The 10311-nt window shown below is 38.3% G+C and overlaps 1 non-coding gene across 1 annotated transcript; it reads right to left on the bottom strand.

The window, feature by feature from the left end:
- Nucleotides 1–7555: 7555 nt before the first annotated feature.
- Nucleotides 7556–7663, bottom strand: LOC148577635 (small nucleolar RNA R71). The gene has a single exon (XR_015903561.1). It is a non-coding gene; the product is annotated as a small nucleolar RNA R71 (small nucleolar RNA).
- Between the last annotated feature and the right edge of the window lie 2648 nt (nt 7664–10311).

Here is a 10311-nt window from a genome sequence, read left to right as displayed (position 1 = left end):
CCCGAACCAGTTGGTTCAAGGTGCTAAGTGTTGAAGCACTCCTAAGGACTTACTTGCTCAAGTCTCTCCCCCATACATACACACCACAGGCATATAGTTTATTTATTTTCTTTTCTTGAGACCTTGGTGTCCAACACCTCTTTGGGTTACTAAATGTTTTGTAGTGAGGGTTACTCTTGATAGTGGACTTTCAGTTGATAATCCCGAGTTAGTTAACCCAAGTTACCAAGTGATAAGGCACCCCTAAGAGGTTATTCATCCAAGTAGATCCCTCACACAGGAGCACCACAGACACATGCCTCAAGATTAAAACCATTGGTGCCTAGCCTTATTGCTTACTCTTTTTCTTTTATTTTTCAACCTTTATTGTTCTTTCCCTTTTTCTTATTAGGATCTTCTTATTTAGCTAATCTCATGGGGTGTATTCAAGGCATATGATTCAGGACAGATAGTTGTCTTCCCACCTTATGGTTGAACTCCTCTCTGGTCTCTAAAAACACTCATTCTCTTTAAAAACACTCATTCCATAGTTGTCAGCCTGACCCTCTTGCACTAAAACGGTCATAACTTGAGCTACAAAGGTCCAAATGACGCGGCTCCAGTTGCGTTGGAAAGCTAACATCTGGGACTTCGATTTGATATATAATATGCCATAGTTGCCCTGACGCTAAGCGACGCGAATGCGCGCTCCACGCGGACGCATTGCAGTTCCAAAAATCAGTGTGGCAGTTTTCTTCTCCAGCGATTTCTGGGCTGTTTTCGACCCAGTTTTCGGCCCAGAAAACACAGATTAGAGGCCATAAAGTGGAGGAATACATCCATTCATAATCAGGCTTTCATATTCACAATTTTTAGGATTAGATGTAGTTTTTAGAGGGAGAGGTTCTCTCCTCTCTCTTAGGATTTAGAATTAGGATTCTTTTCAGTTTATGATTATTTCATCTTTTGCGATCACAAGTTCAATGTTCCTTTTATTTACTTTTCTAATTTAATTTATGAACTTCCATGTTAGATTTAATTTCTTTTATTAATGCAATTTGAGGTATTTCAGATTTATGATTTTTGTTTAGCTTTCTATATTCTTGGTTTTAATTGATGAATTGATAAATTGGAGACACTTGAGTTAGCAAACTCCTTGTTGATTGAAAATTGGAATTCTTCAAGAATTAATTCGAGATCCAATAACTCTAGCCTTTCCCCAAGGAAAGACTAGGACTTGAGGATTCAAAAATTAATTCATCCGCTTAACTTACCTTCATAGTTAGAGGTTAACAAAGTGGGAGAAAAATCCAATTCTCATCACAATTGATAAGGATAACTAGGATAGGACTTCCAATCCTCATAATTTGCCAAGAGTTTATTTTATAGTTATTTATTTATTTTATTCTTCTTATCATTCAACATACTGCTTCCTTACTTTCAAAACCCCCAATTTACAAGACTCATAACCAATAATAAGAACACCTCCCTGCAATTCCTTGAGAAGACGACCCGAGGTTTAAATACTCGGTTATCAATTTTAAAGGGGTTTGTTACTTGTGACAACCAAAACGTTTGTAAGAAAGGTTGATTGCTTGGTTTAGTAACTATACATGCAACGAGAGTTTACTATAACTTCTAAACCATCAATCTTCAGTTCTTTCAAAATGGCGCCGTTGCCGGGAATTGCAAACGTGTGCCTTATTATTGGTTATTGTAAATATTTACTTTTAATTTGATTTTTTTCGAAAAAAAATTTAGATTTTTAAAAATTTTTATCTCATCCTATCTTATTTTAAAAAAATCAATTTTCAATTTTCAATTTTAAAAATTCAATTTTCAAAATTTAAAATTCAAATTTTAAAATTTCAAATTTTAATCTTCAAATTTCAAATTTAAAAATTCAAAATTGAAATTTTAATTTTCAAATTCAAAAATTTGAATTTCAAATTTGCTTTTATTTTTGTTTTTAAATTTTTATTAACTAACTATGAGTTCTCACTCCTCTCGCTTTGAGTTTGATTCCAATGTTGTTACAAGGAATGGAAATTATAACAGGAACATGCATCAAGGTCAAAACAATCAAAGATGAAAGGAGCCACGAGGATCTGATCAACCCTTCCGGCAACAACACCTTCCACAGTACCACAGACAAAGACCATTCCACGATGCATACCAAGACAATGGTTATGGTGGACCCTTCCGTGACAACCAACATCCACCAAATTACTATAGTCAAGAGCCATTTCAGGGGGCATACCAAGATGATAGATATGATGGACCCCCATCATATGCATATGAACCTCCTCAAGGATGGATGGAGCCAAGAGGATCTAATCAACCCTTCAGGAAACAACACCCTCCAAGATATCATGGACAACGACCATTCTACAATGCATACCCAGCTGATAGATATGGTGGACAACCTTGTGACTACCAACAAGCCCCACCCCGTGCCTATAGACCAACCTCTCAACATAACCTCGAACCACCACACTCACAAGCTTTTCTTCACCATTCGCCACCGTATGATCCTTTTCTACCCCAGTTGCAATCCAATCACCCCCAAGCACCACCACTTTCCTATGTCTCATTTCCAAATCCATCACCCCGAGAATCAGAGGTTCGCCTCAAGGCAACAGTAAATAAACTTCAAACAACCATTCGACAACTGGAGCAAGCAGTAATTCAATTAGCTTCTAGACGCGTGAACATTCAGGGACCGACCACAGCCCCATGTGGACAATCTAATGAAGAGCGTAGCATGAAGGAGACACTAGAAACTCCAGTGGACAAGACAGAGCATGAATTCGTACTAGAACAAGTAGAAGAAGCTGTCATTGTACAAGAAGAAGAGTTGGTTGAAGATCTAGGAGACGCTGAACCTCCATGGGAATCCAGAGCTGAGGAGAACTCCGTCAAGGACGTTACAGTTGATGCTAAGGAGAATAGTGCACAATCCCCAAGGCAAGTCGTTTATGAAGAACTAGACGGAATAACCCAGGACACAAATTCCCCTGATGATGATAGTCACAAGTCAAGCTCTCTTAGTAATGAACTTGCATCCGTAAGTGAATTCTCTGAGATCGAAGAATCTTCCCCAAATGAATACGAAGATGATGCAGAGGTAGATTTCTCTCAACCTCCGATCTATGACTCGAGTGATGAGGAAGACATAGAAGACTTTGGCCAGGATACAGATGCATTTGAAGAATCTTGCAAGGAAGTGAAGGAATTCACAGAAGAGCACAAGGGAGAAGAACTTACAGAACCACCAGAAACACCTACCCCAAGGCCATTACCGCCTAATACAAGCTTCAAGTGGGTACAATCCTTAACCTTTAACTTTACTTATTCACTTGAATATGGTTTACTTGAAACAGATGGCTAGCTTAGAGCTCTCTGCGGCTTTAAGAATAAGAGGGAAATGGCTCGTGCTCAGAGCTGGTGTATGATGAGCGGATAATTTATACGCTTTTTGACATTATTTTTAGTATGTTTTTAGTAGGATCTAGTTACTTTTAGGGATGTTTTCATTAGTTTTTATGTTAAATTCACATTTCTGGACTTTACTATGAGTTTGTGTGTTTTTCTGTGATTTCAGGTATTTTCTGGCTAAAATTGAGGGACTTGAGCAAAAATCAGATTCAGAGGTTGAAGAAGGACTGCTGATGCTGTTGGATTCTGACCTCCCTGCACTAAAAATGGATTTTCTGGAGCTACTGAACTCGAAATGGCGCGCTTCTAATTGCGTTGGAAATTAGACATCCAGGGCTTTCCAGAAATATATAATAGTCCATACTTTGCCCAAGTTTAGATGACGCAAACTGGCGTTCAACACCAGCTCTCTGCCCAATTCTAGAGTTCAGCGCCAGAAAGGGATCAAAAACCAAAGTTGAACGCCAGAAATGGATCAAAACCTGGTGTTCAACTCCACAAATGGCCTTTGCACGTGGAAAGTTAAAACTCAGCCCAAGCACACACCAAGTGGGCCCCGGAAGTGGATTTATACATCAATTACTTACTTCTGTAAACCCTAGTAGCTAGTTTATTATAAATAGGACCTCTTACTATTGTATTAGACATCCTGGATTGTATTTTGATCCTGTGATCTCGTTTTGGGGGCTGGCCATCTCGGCCATGCCTGGACCTTTCACTTATGTATTTTCAACGGTAGAGTTTCTGCACTCCATAGATTAAGGTGTGGAGCTCTGCTGTTCCTCAAAGATTAATGCAAAGTACTACTATTTTCTATTCAATTCATCTTATTTTGCTTCTAAGATATTCATTCGCACTTCAACCTGAATGTGATGAATGTGACAATCATCATCATTCCCTATGAACGCGTGCCTGACAACCACTTCCGTTCTACATCAGATTGAATGAGTATCTCTTAGATCTCTTAATCGGAGTCTTCGTGGTGTAAGCTAGAATGATGGCGGCATTCAAGAGAATCCAAAAGGTCTAAACCTTGTCTGTGGTATTCCGAGTCGGATTCAATGATTGAATGACTGTGACGAGCTTCAAACTCGCGATTGCTGGGCGTAGTGACAGACGCAAAAGGATAGTAAATCCTATTCTAGCATGATCGAGAACCGACAGATGAATAGCCGTGCCGTGACAGGGTGCGTTGACCATTTTCACTGAGAGGATAGGATGAAACCATTGACAAGGGTGATGCCTCCAGACGATTAGCCGTGCCGTGACAGGGCATTTGGATCATTTTCCCGAGAGAAGACCGAAAGTAGCCATTGACAGTGGTGATGTATCACATAAAGCCAGCCATGGAAAGGAGTAAGACTGATTGGATGAAGATAGCAGGAAAGCAGAGGTTCAGAGGAACGAAAGCATCTCTATTCGCTTATCTGAAATTCTCACCAGTGATTTACATAAGTACTTCTATCCCTATTTTATTAATTAATTTTGAAAACCTCATTACTATTTTATATCTGCCTGACAGAGATTTGCAAGGTGACCATAGCTTGTTTCATGCCAACAATCTCCGTGGGATTCGACCCTTACTCACGTAAGGTATTACTTGGACGACCCAGTGCACTTGCTGGTTAGTTGTGCGAAGTTGTGAACCATGGTATTGGCATCATATTTTTGGCGCCATTACCAGGGAAAGAAAGAGCGATGAATTTTACATAATTAAAGTATAATCACAATTTCTGCGCACCAAGTTTTTGGCGCCGTTGCCGGGGATTGTTCGAGTTTGGACAACTGACGGTTCATCTTGTTGCTCAGATTAGGTAATTTCCTTTTGTTTTGTTTCCAAAAATTTTTCAAAAATCTTTCAAAAATTTCTCCTTTGTTTTCAAAAAAAAAATTTTAAAAAAAATATTAAAAATAATGTTTTCAAAAAATAAATTATTCTATGGCTTCAAAACTTTCAAGAATGAATTCTAGAGTTTCATGGTAACATGTTGAATCCTATCTGGCTGAAAAGCCATACCCAAACTCCTTTGGAATTGGTCTTCAACTAATCACCTCAATGGATGTAAATCCATTCTAAAGCTTGACTGGCTATTAAGCCATGTCTAACCCTCAGATTGGAGCTTTAGACTAAAGAGTACAAGATTCCTGGAATTCATATGAAAAATTTTGAATCCTTATTTTTTCTTTTTCAAAATGATTTTCGAAAATTTTAAAATAAAAATACAAAAAAAAAATCATAAAATCATAAAAATCAAAAATATTTTGTGTTTCTTGTTTGAGACTTGAGTCATGTTATAAGTTTGGTGTCAATTGCATGTGCATCTTGCATTTTTCGAAAATTCTCATGCATTCATAGTGTTCTTCATGATCTTCAAGTTGTTCTTGGTAAGTCTTCTTGTTTGATCTTTGTATTTGCATGTTTTGTGTCTTTTCTTGTTTTTCATATGCATTCTTGAATTCTTAGTGTCTAAGCATTAAAGAATTCTAAGTTTGGTGTCTTGCATGTTTTCCTTGCATTAAAAATTTTTCAAAAATATGTTCTTGGTGTTCATCTTGACATTCAAAGTGTTCATGGTGTTCATCTTGACATTCATAGCATTCTTGCATGCATTCATTGTTTTAATATAAAAATTTCATGCATTGCATCATTTTTCTTGTTTTTCTCTCTCATCATAAAAATTCAAAAATCAAAAAAATATCTTTCCCTTTTTCTCAATTAAAATTTCGAAAATTAGATTTGACTTTTTCAAAAACTTTTAAAATCTAGTTGTTTTTATGAGTCAAATCAAATTTTCAATTTAAAAATCTCATCTTTTTCAAAATCTTTTTCAAAAATCAAATCTTTTTTTTTTTAGTTATTTTCGAAAATTTCAAAAATATTTTTCAAAAATATTTTTCTTAATTTTAACTCAAATTTTTGAAAATAACAATAACAATTAATGTTTTGATTCAAAAATTTCAAGTTTGTTAATTACGTGTTAAGAAAGATTCAAACTTTAAGTTCTAGAATCATATCTTGTGATTTCTTTTTAATCAAGTCATTAATTGTGATTTTATAAATCAAATCTTTTTCAAAACTAATCTCAATCATATATTTTCAAAAGTATCTTCTTATCTTATCTTTTTCAAAATTTGATTTCAAAATATCTTCTCTAACTTCCCAACTCCTTATCTTTTCAAAATTTGTTTCAACGAACTAACTAACTTTTTGTTTGTTTCTTATCTTTTTCAAAACTACCTAACTAACTCTCTCTCTCTCTAATTTTCGAAAATATCTCCCTCTTTTTCAAAATTTCTTTTTAATTAAACTAATTATTTTATTTTTTATTCGAATTTTCGAAAAACTACTAACCCTTTTCAAAATTAATTTTCGAAAATTACTAACCCTCTTTCAAAAATTATTTTCGAAAATCCTCTCCCTCTCTCATCTTATTCTATTTATTTATTCATCTACTAACATCTCTTCCTCACATCACTCACCAAATTCGAACCCCCTCTTCTATCTGTGTTCGAATTTTTCTTCTTCTTTTTCTACTAACAATAAGGAACCTCTTTACTGCGACATAGAGGATTCCTCTTCTTTTCTTTTTCTCTTCTCTTTCTTATGAGCAGGGACAGAGAAAAAGGCATTCTTGTTGAAGCTGATCCAGAACCTGAAAGGACTCTGAAGAGGAAACTAAGAGAAGCTAAATTACAACAATCCAGAGACAACTTGATTGAAAATTTCGAACAAGTAAAGGAGATGGCAGCCGAACCCAACAACAATGCAAGGAGAATGCTTGGTGACTTTACTGCACCTAATTCCAATTTACATGGAAGAAGCATCTCCATTCCTGCCATTGGAGCAAACAATTTTGAGCTGAAACCTCAGCTAGTTTCTCTGATGCAGCAGAACTGCAAGTTTCATGGACTTCCATCTGAAGATCCTTTTCAGTTCTTAACTGAATTCTTGTAGATCTGTGATACTGTTAAGACTAATGGAGTAGATCCTGAAGTCTACAGGCTCATGCTTTTCCCTTTTGCTGTAAGAGACAGAGCTAGAGTGTGGTTGGACTCTCAACCCAAGGATAGCCTGAACTCTTGGGATAAGCTGGTCACGGCTTTCTTAGCCAAGTTCTTTCCTCCTCAAAAGCTGAGCAAGCTTAGAGCTGATGTTCAAACCTTCAGACAGAAAGAAGGTGAATCCCTCTATGAAGCTTGGGAAAGATACAAGCAGCTGACCAAAAAGTGTCCTTCTGACATGCTTTCAGAATGGACCATCCTGGATATATTCTATGATGGTTTATCTGAGCTATCCAAGATGTCATTGGATACTTCTGCAGGTGGATCCATTCATCTAAAGAAAATGCCTGCAGAAGCTCAAGAACTCATTGACATGGTTGCTAATAACCAGTGCATGTACACTTCTGAGAGGAATCCTGTGAGTAATGGGATGCCTATGAAGAAGGGAGTTCTTGAAATTGATACTCTGAATGCCATATTGGCTCAGAATAAAATATTGACTCAGCAAGTCAATACAATTTCCCAGAGTCTGAATGGAATGCAAGCTGCATCCAACAGTACTCAAGAGGCATCTTCTAAAGAAGAAGCTTATAATCCTGAAAACCCTGCAATAGCAGAGGTGAATTACTTAGGTGAACCTTATGGAAACACCTATAATCCATCATGGAGAAATCATCAAAATCTCTCATGGAAGGATCAAAGGCCTCAACAAGGCTTTAATAATGGTGGAAGAAACAGGTTTAGCAATAGCAAGCCTTTTCCATCATCCACTCAGCAACAGACAGAGAATTCTAAGCAGAATCCATCTAGCTTAGCAAACTTAGTCTCTGATCTATCTAAGGCCACTGTGAGTTTCATGAATGAAACAAGGTCTTCCATTAGAAATTTGGAAGCACAAGTGGGCCAGCTGAGTAAAAGGATCACTGAAATCCCTCCTAGTACTCTCCCAAGCAATACAGAAGAGAATCCAAAAGGAGAGTGTAAGGCCATTGACATAACCAAAATGGCTGAACCCAATGAGGGAGAGGAGGACGTGAATCCCAAGGAGGAAGACCTCCTGGGACGCCCAGTGATCAATAAGGAGTTTCCCTCTGAGGAACCAAAGGACTCTGAGGCTCATCTAGAGACCATAGAGATTCCATTGAACCTCCTTATGCCATTCATGAGCTCTGATAAATATTCCTCTTCTGAAGAGAATGAGGATGTTACTGAAGAGCAAGCTGCCAAGTTCCTTGGTGCAATCATGAAGCTAAATTCCAAATTATTTGGTATTGAGACTTGGGAAGATGAACCTCCCTTGTTCACCAATGAACTAAGTGATCTGGATCAACTGACATTGCCTCAGAAGAGACAAGATCCTGGAAAGTTCATAATACCTTGTACCATAGGCACCATGATCTTTAAGGCTCTGTGTGATCTTGGTTCAGGGATAAACCTCATGCCCCTCTCTGTAATAGAGAAACTGGGAATCTATGGGGTGCAAGCTGCTAAAATCTCATTAGAGATGGCAGACAATTCAAGAAAACAGGCTTATGGACAAGTAGAGGACGTATTAGTAAAGGTTGAAGGCCTTTACATCCCTGATGATTTCATAGTCCTGGATTATGGAAAGGAAAAGGATGAATCCATCATCCTAGGAAGACCTTTCCTAGCCACAGCAAGAGCTGTGATTGATGTGGACAGAGGAGAATTGATCCTTCAATTAAATAAGGACAACCTTGTGTTTACAACTCAAGGATCTCTCTCTGCATCCATGGAGAGGAAGCAGAAAAAGCTTCTCTCAAAGGAGAGTCAACCAAAGCCCCCACAGTCAGACTCTAAGTTTGGTGTTGGGAGGCCACAACCAAACTCTAAGTTTGGTGTTGAACTCCCATATCCAAACTCTAAGTTTGGTGTTGGGGGAGTCTCAACAATGCTCTGAACATCTGTGAGGCTCCATGAGAGCCCACTGTCAAGCTATTGACATTAAAGAAGCGCTTGTTGGGAGGAAACACAATTTCTATTTATCTAACTATATTTTTCTTAGTTATATGTCTTTATAGGTTCATGATCATGTGGAGTCACAAAATAAATGAAAAATTTAGAAACGGAATCAAGAACAGCAGAAGAAAAATCACACCCTGGAGGAAGCACTTGTCTGGCGTTCAACGCCAGAACAGAGCATGGTTCTGGCGCTGAACGCCCAAAATGGGCAGTGTCTGGGCGCTGAACGCCCAAAATGGACATCATCTGGGCACTGAACGCCAAAATGGCACCCTGGACAAGAGCTGGTGCTGAACGCCCAGAACAAGCATGGTTCTGGCGTTCAACGCCAGAAATGGCCAACAAATGAGCGTTGAATGCCCAAAATGGGCACCAACCTGGTGCTGAACGCCCAGAAGTTGTGTGCAAGGGCATTTTACATGCCTAATTTGGTGCAAGGTTGTAAATCCTTGAACACCTCAGGATCTGTGGACCCCACAGGATCATCTCAGGATTTGTGGACCCCACAGGATCACTTCAGGATCTGTGGACCCCACAGGATCCCCACCTGCCTCACCCTCTCTCTCCATTCATGATCATCTTTTCTGTTTTCCATTCACCACTCACATCCATACATCCCACTTACCTACAAAATTCAATATCTCTTTCCCACCCAATCCCACCCATATGGCCGAATACACACATCCCCCCATCTCCTCCATATCTTCTTCTTCTTCCTCTATTCTTTCTTCTTTTGCTCGAGGGCAAGCAACATTCTAAGTTTGGTGTGGTAAAAGCATAAGCTTTTTGTTTTTCCATTACCATTGATGGCACCTAAACCTTTAAAAGAGGGGAAGGGAAGACAAAGGCTTCCACCTCCGAGTCATGGGAGATGGAAAGATTCATCTCAAGGGTCTATAGCTCAGTGGT

Source organism: Arachis ipaensis, chromosome B1, assembly GCF_059453495.1.
Source record: "Arachis ipaensis isolate K30076 ecotype BB chromosome B1, ASM5945349v1, whole genome shotgun sequence".
NCBI classification, from domain to species: domain Eukaryota; kingdom Viridiplantae; phylum Streptophyta; class Magnoliopsida; order Fabales; family Fabaceae; genus Arachis; species Arachis ipaensis.
Note: the sequence above shows the minus strand (reverse complement) of the source record. Positions and strands in the feature narration are given on the sequence as shown.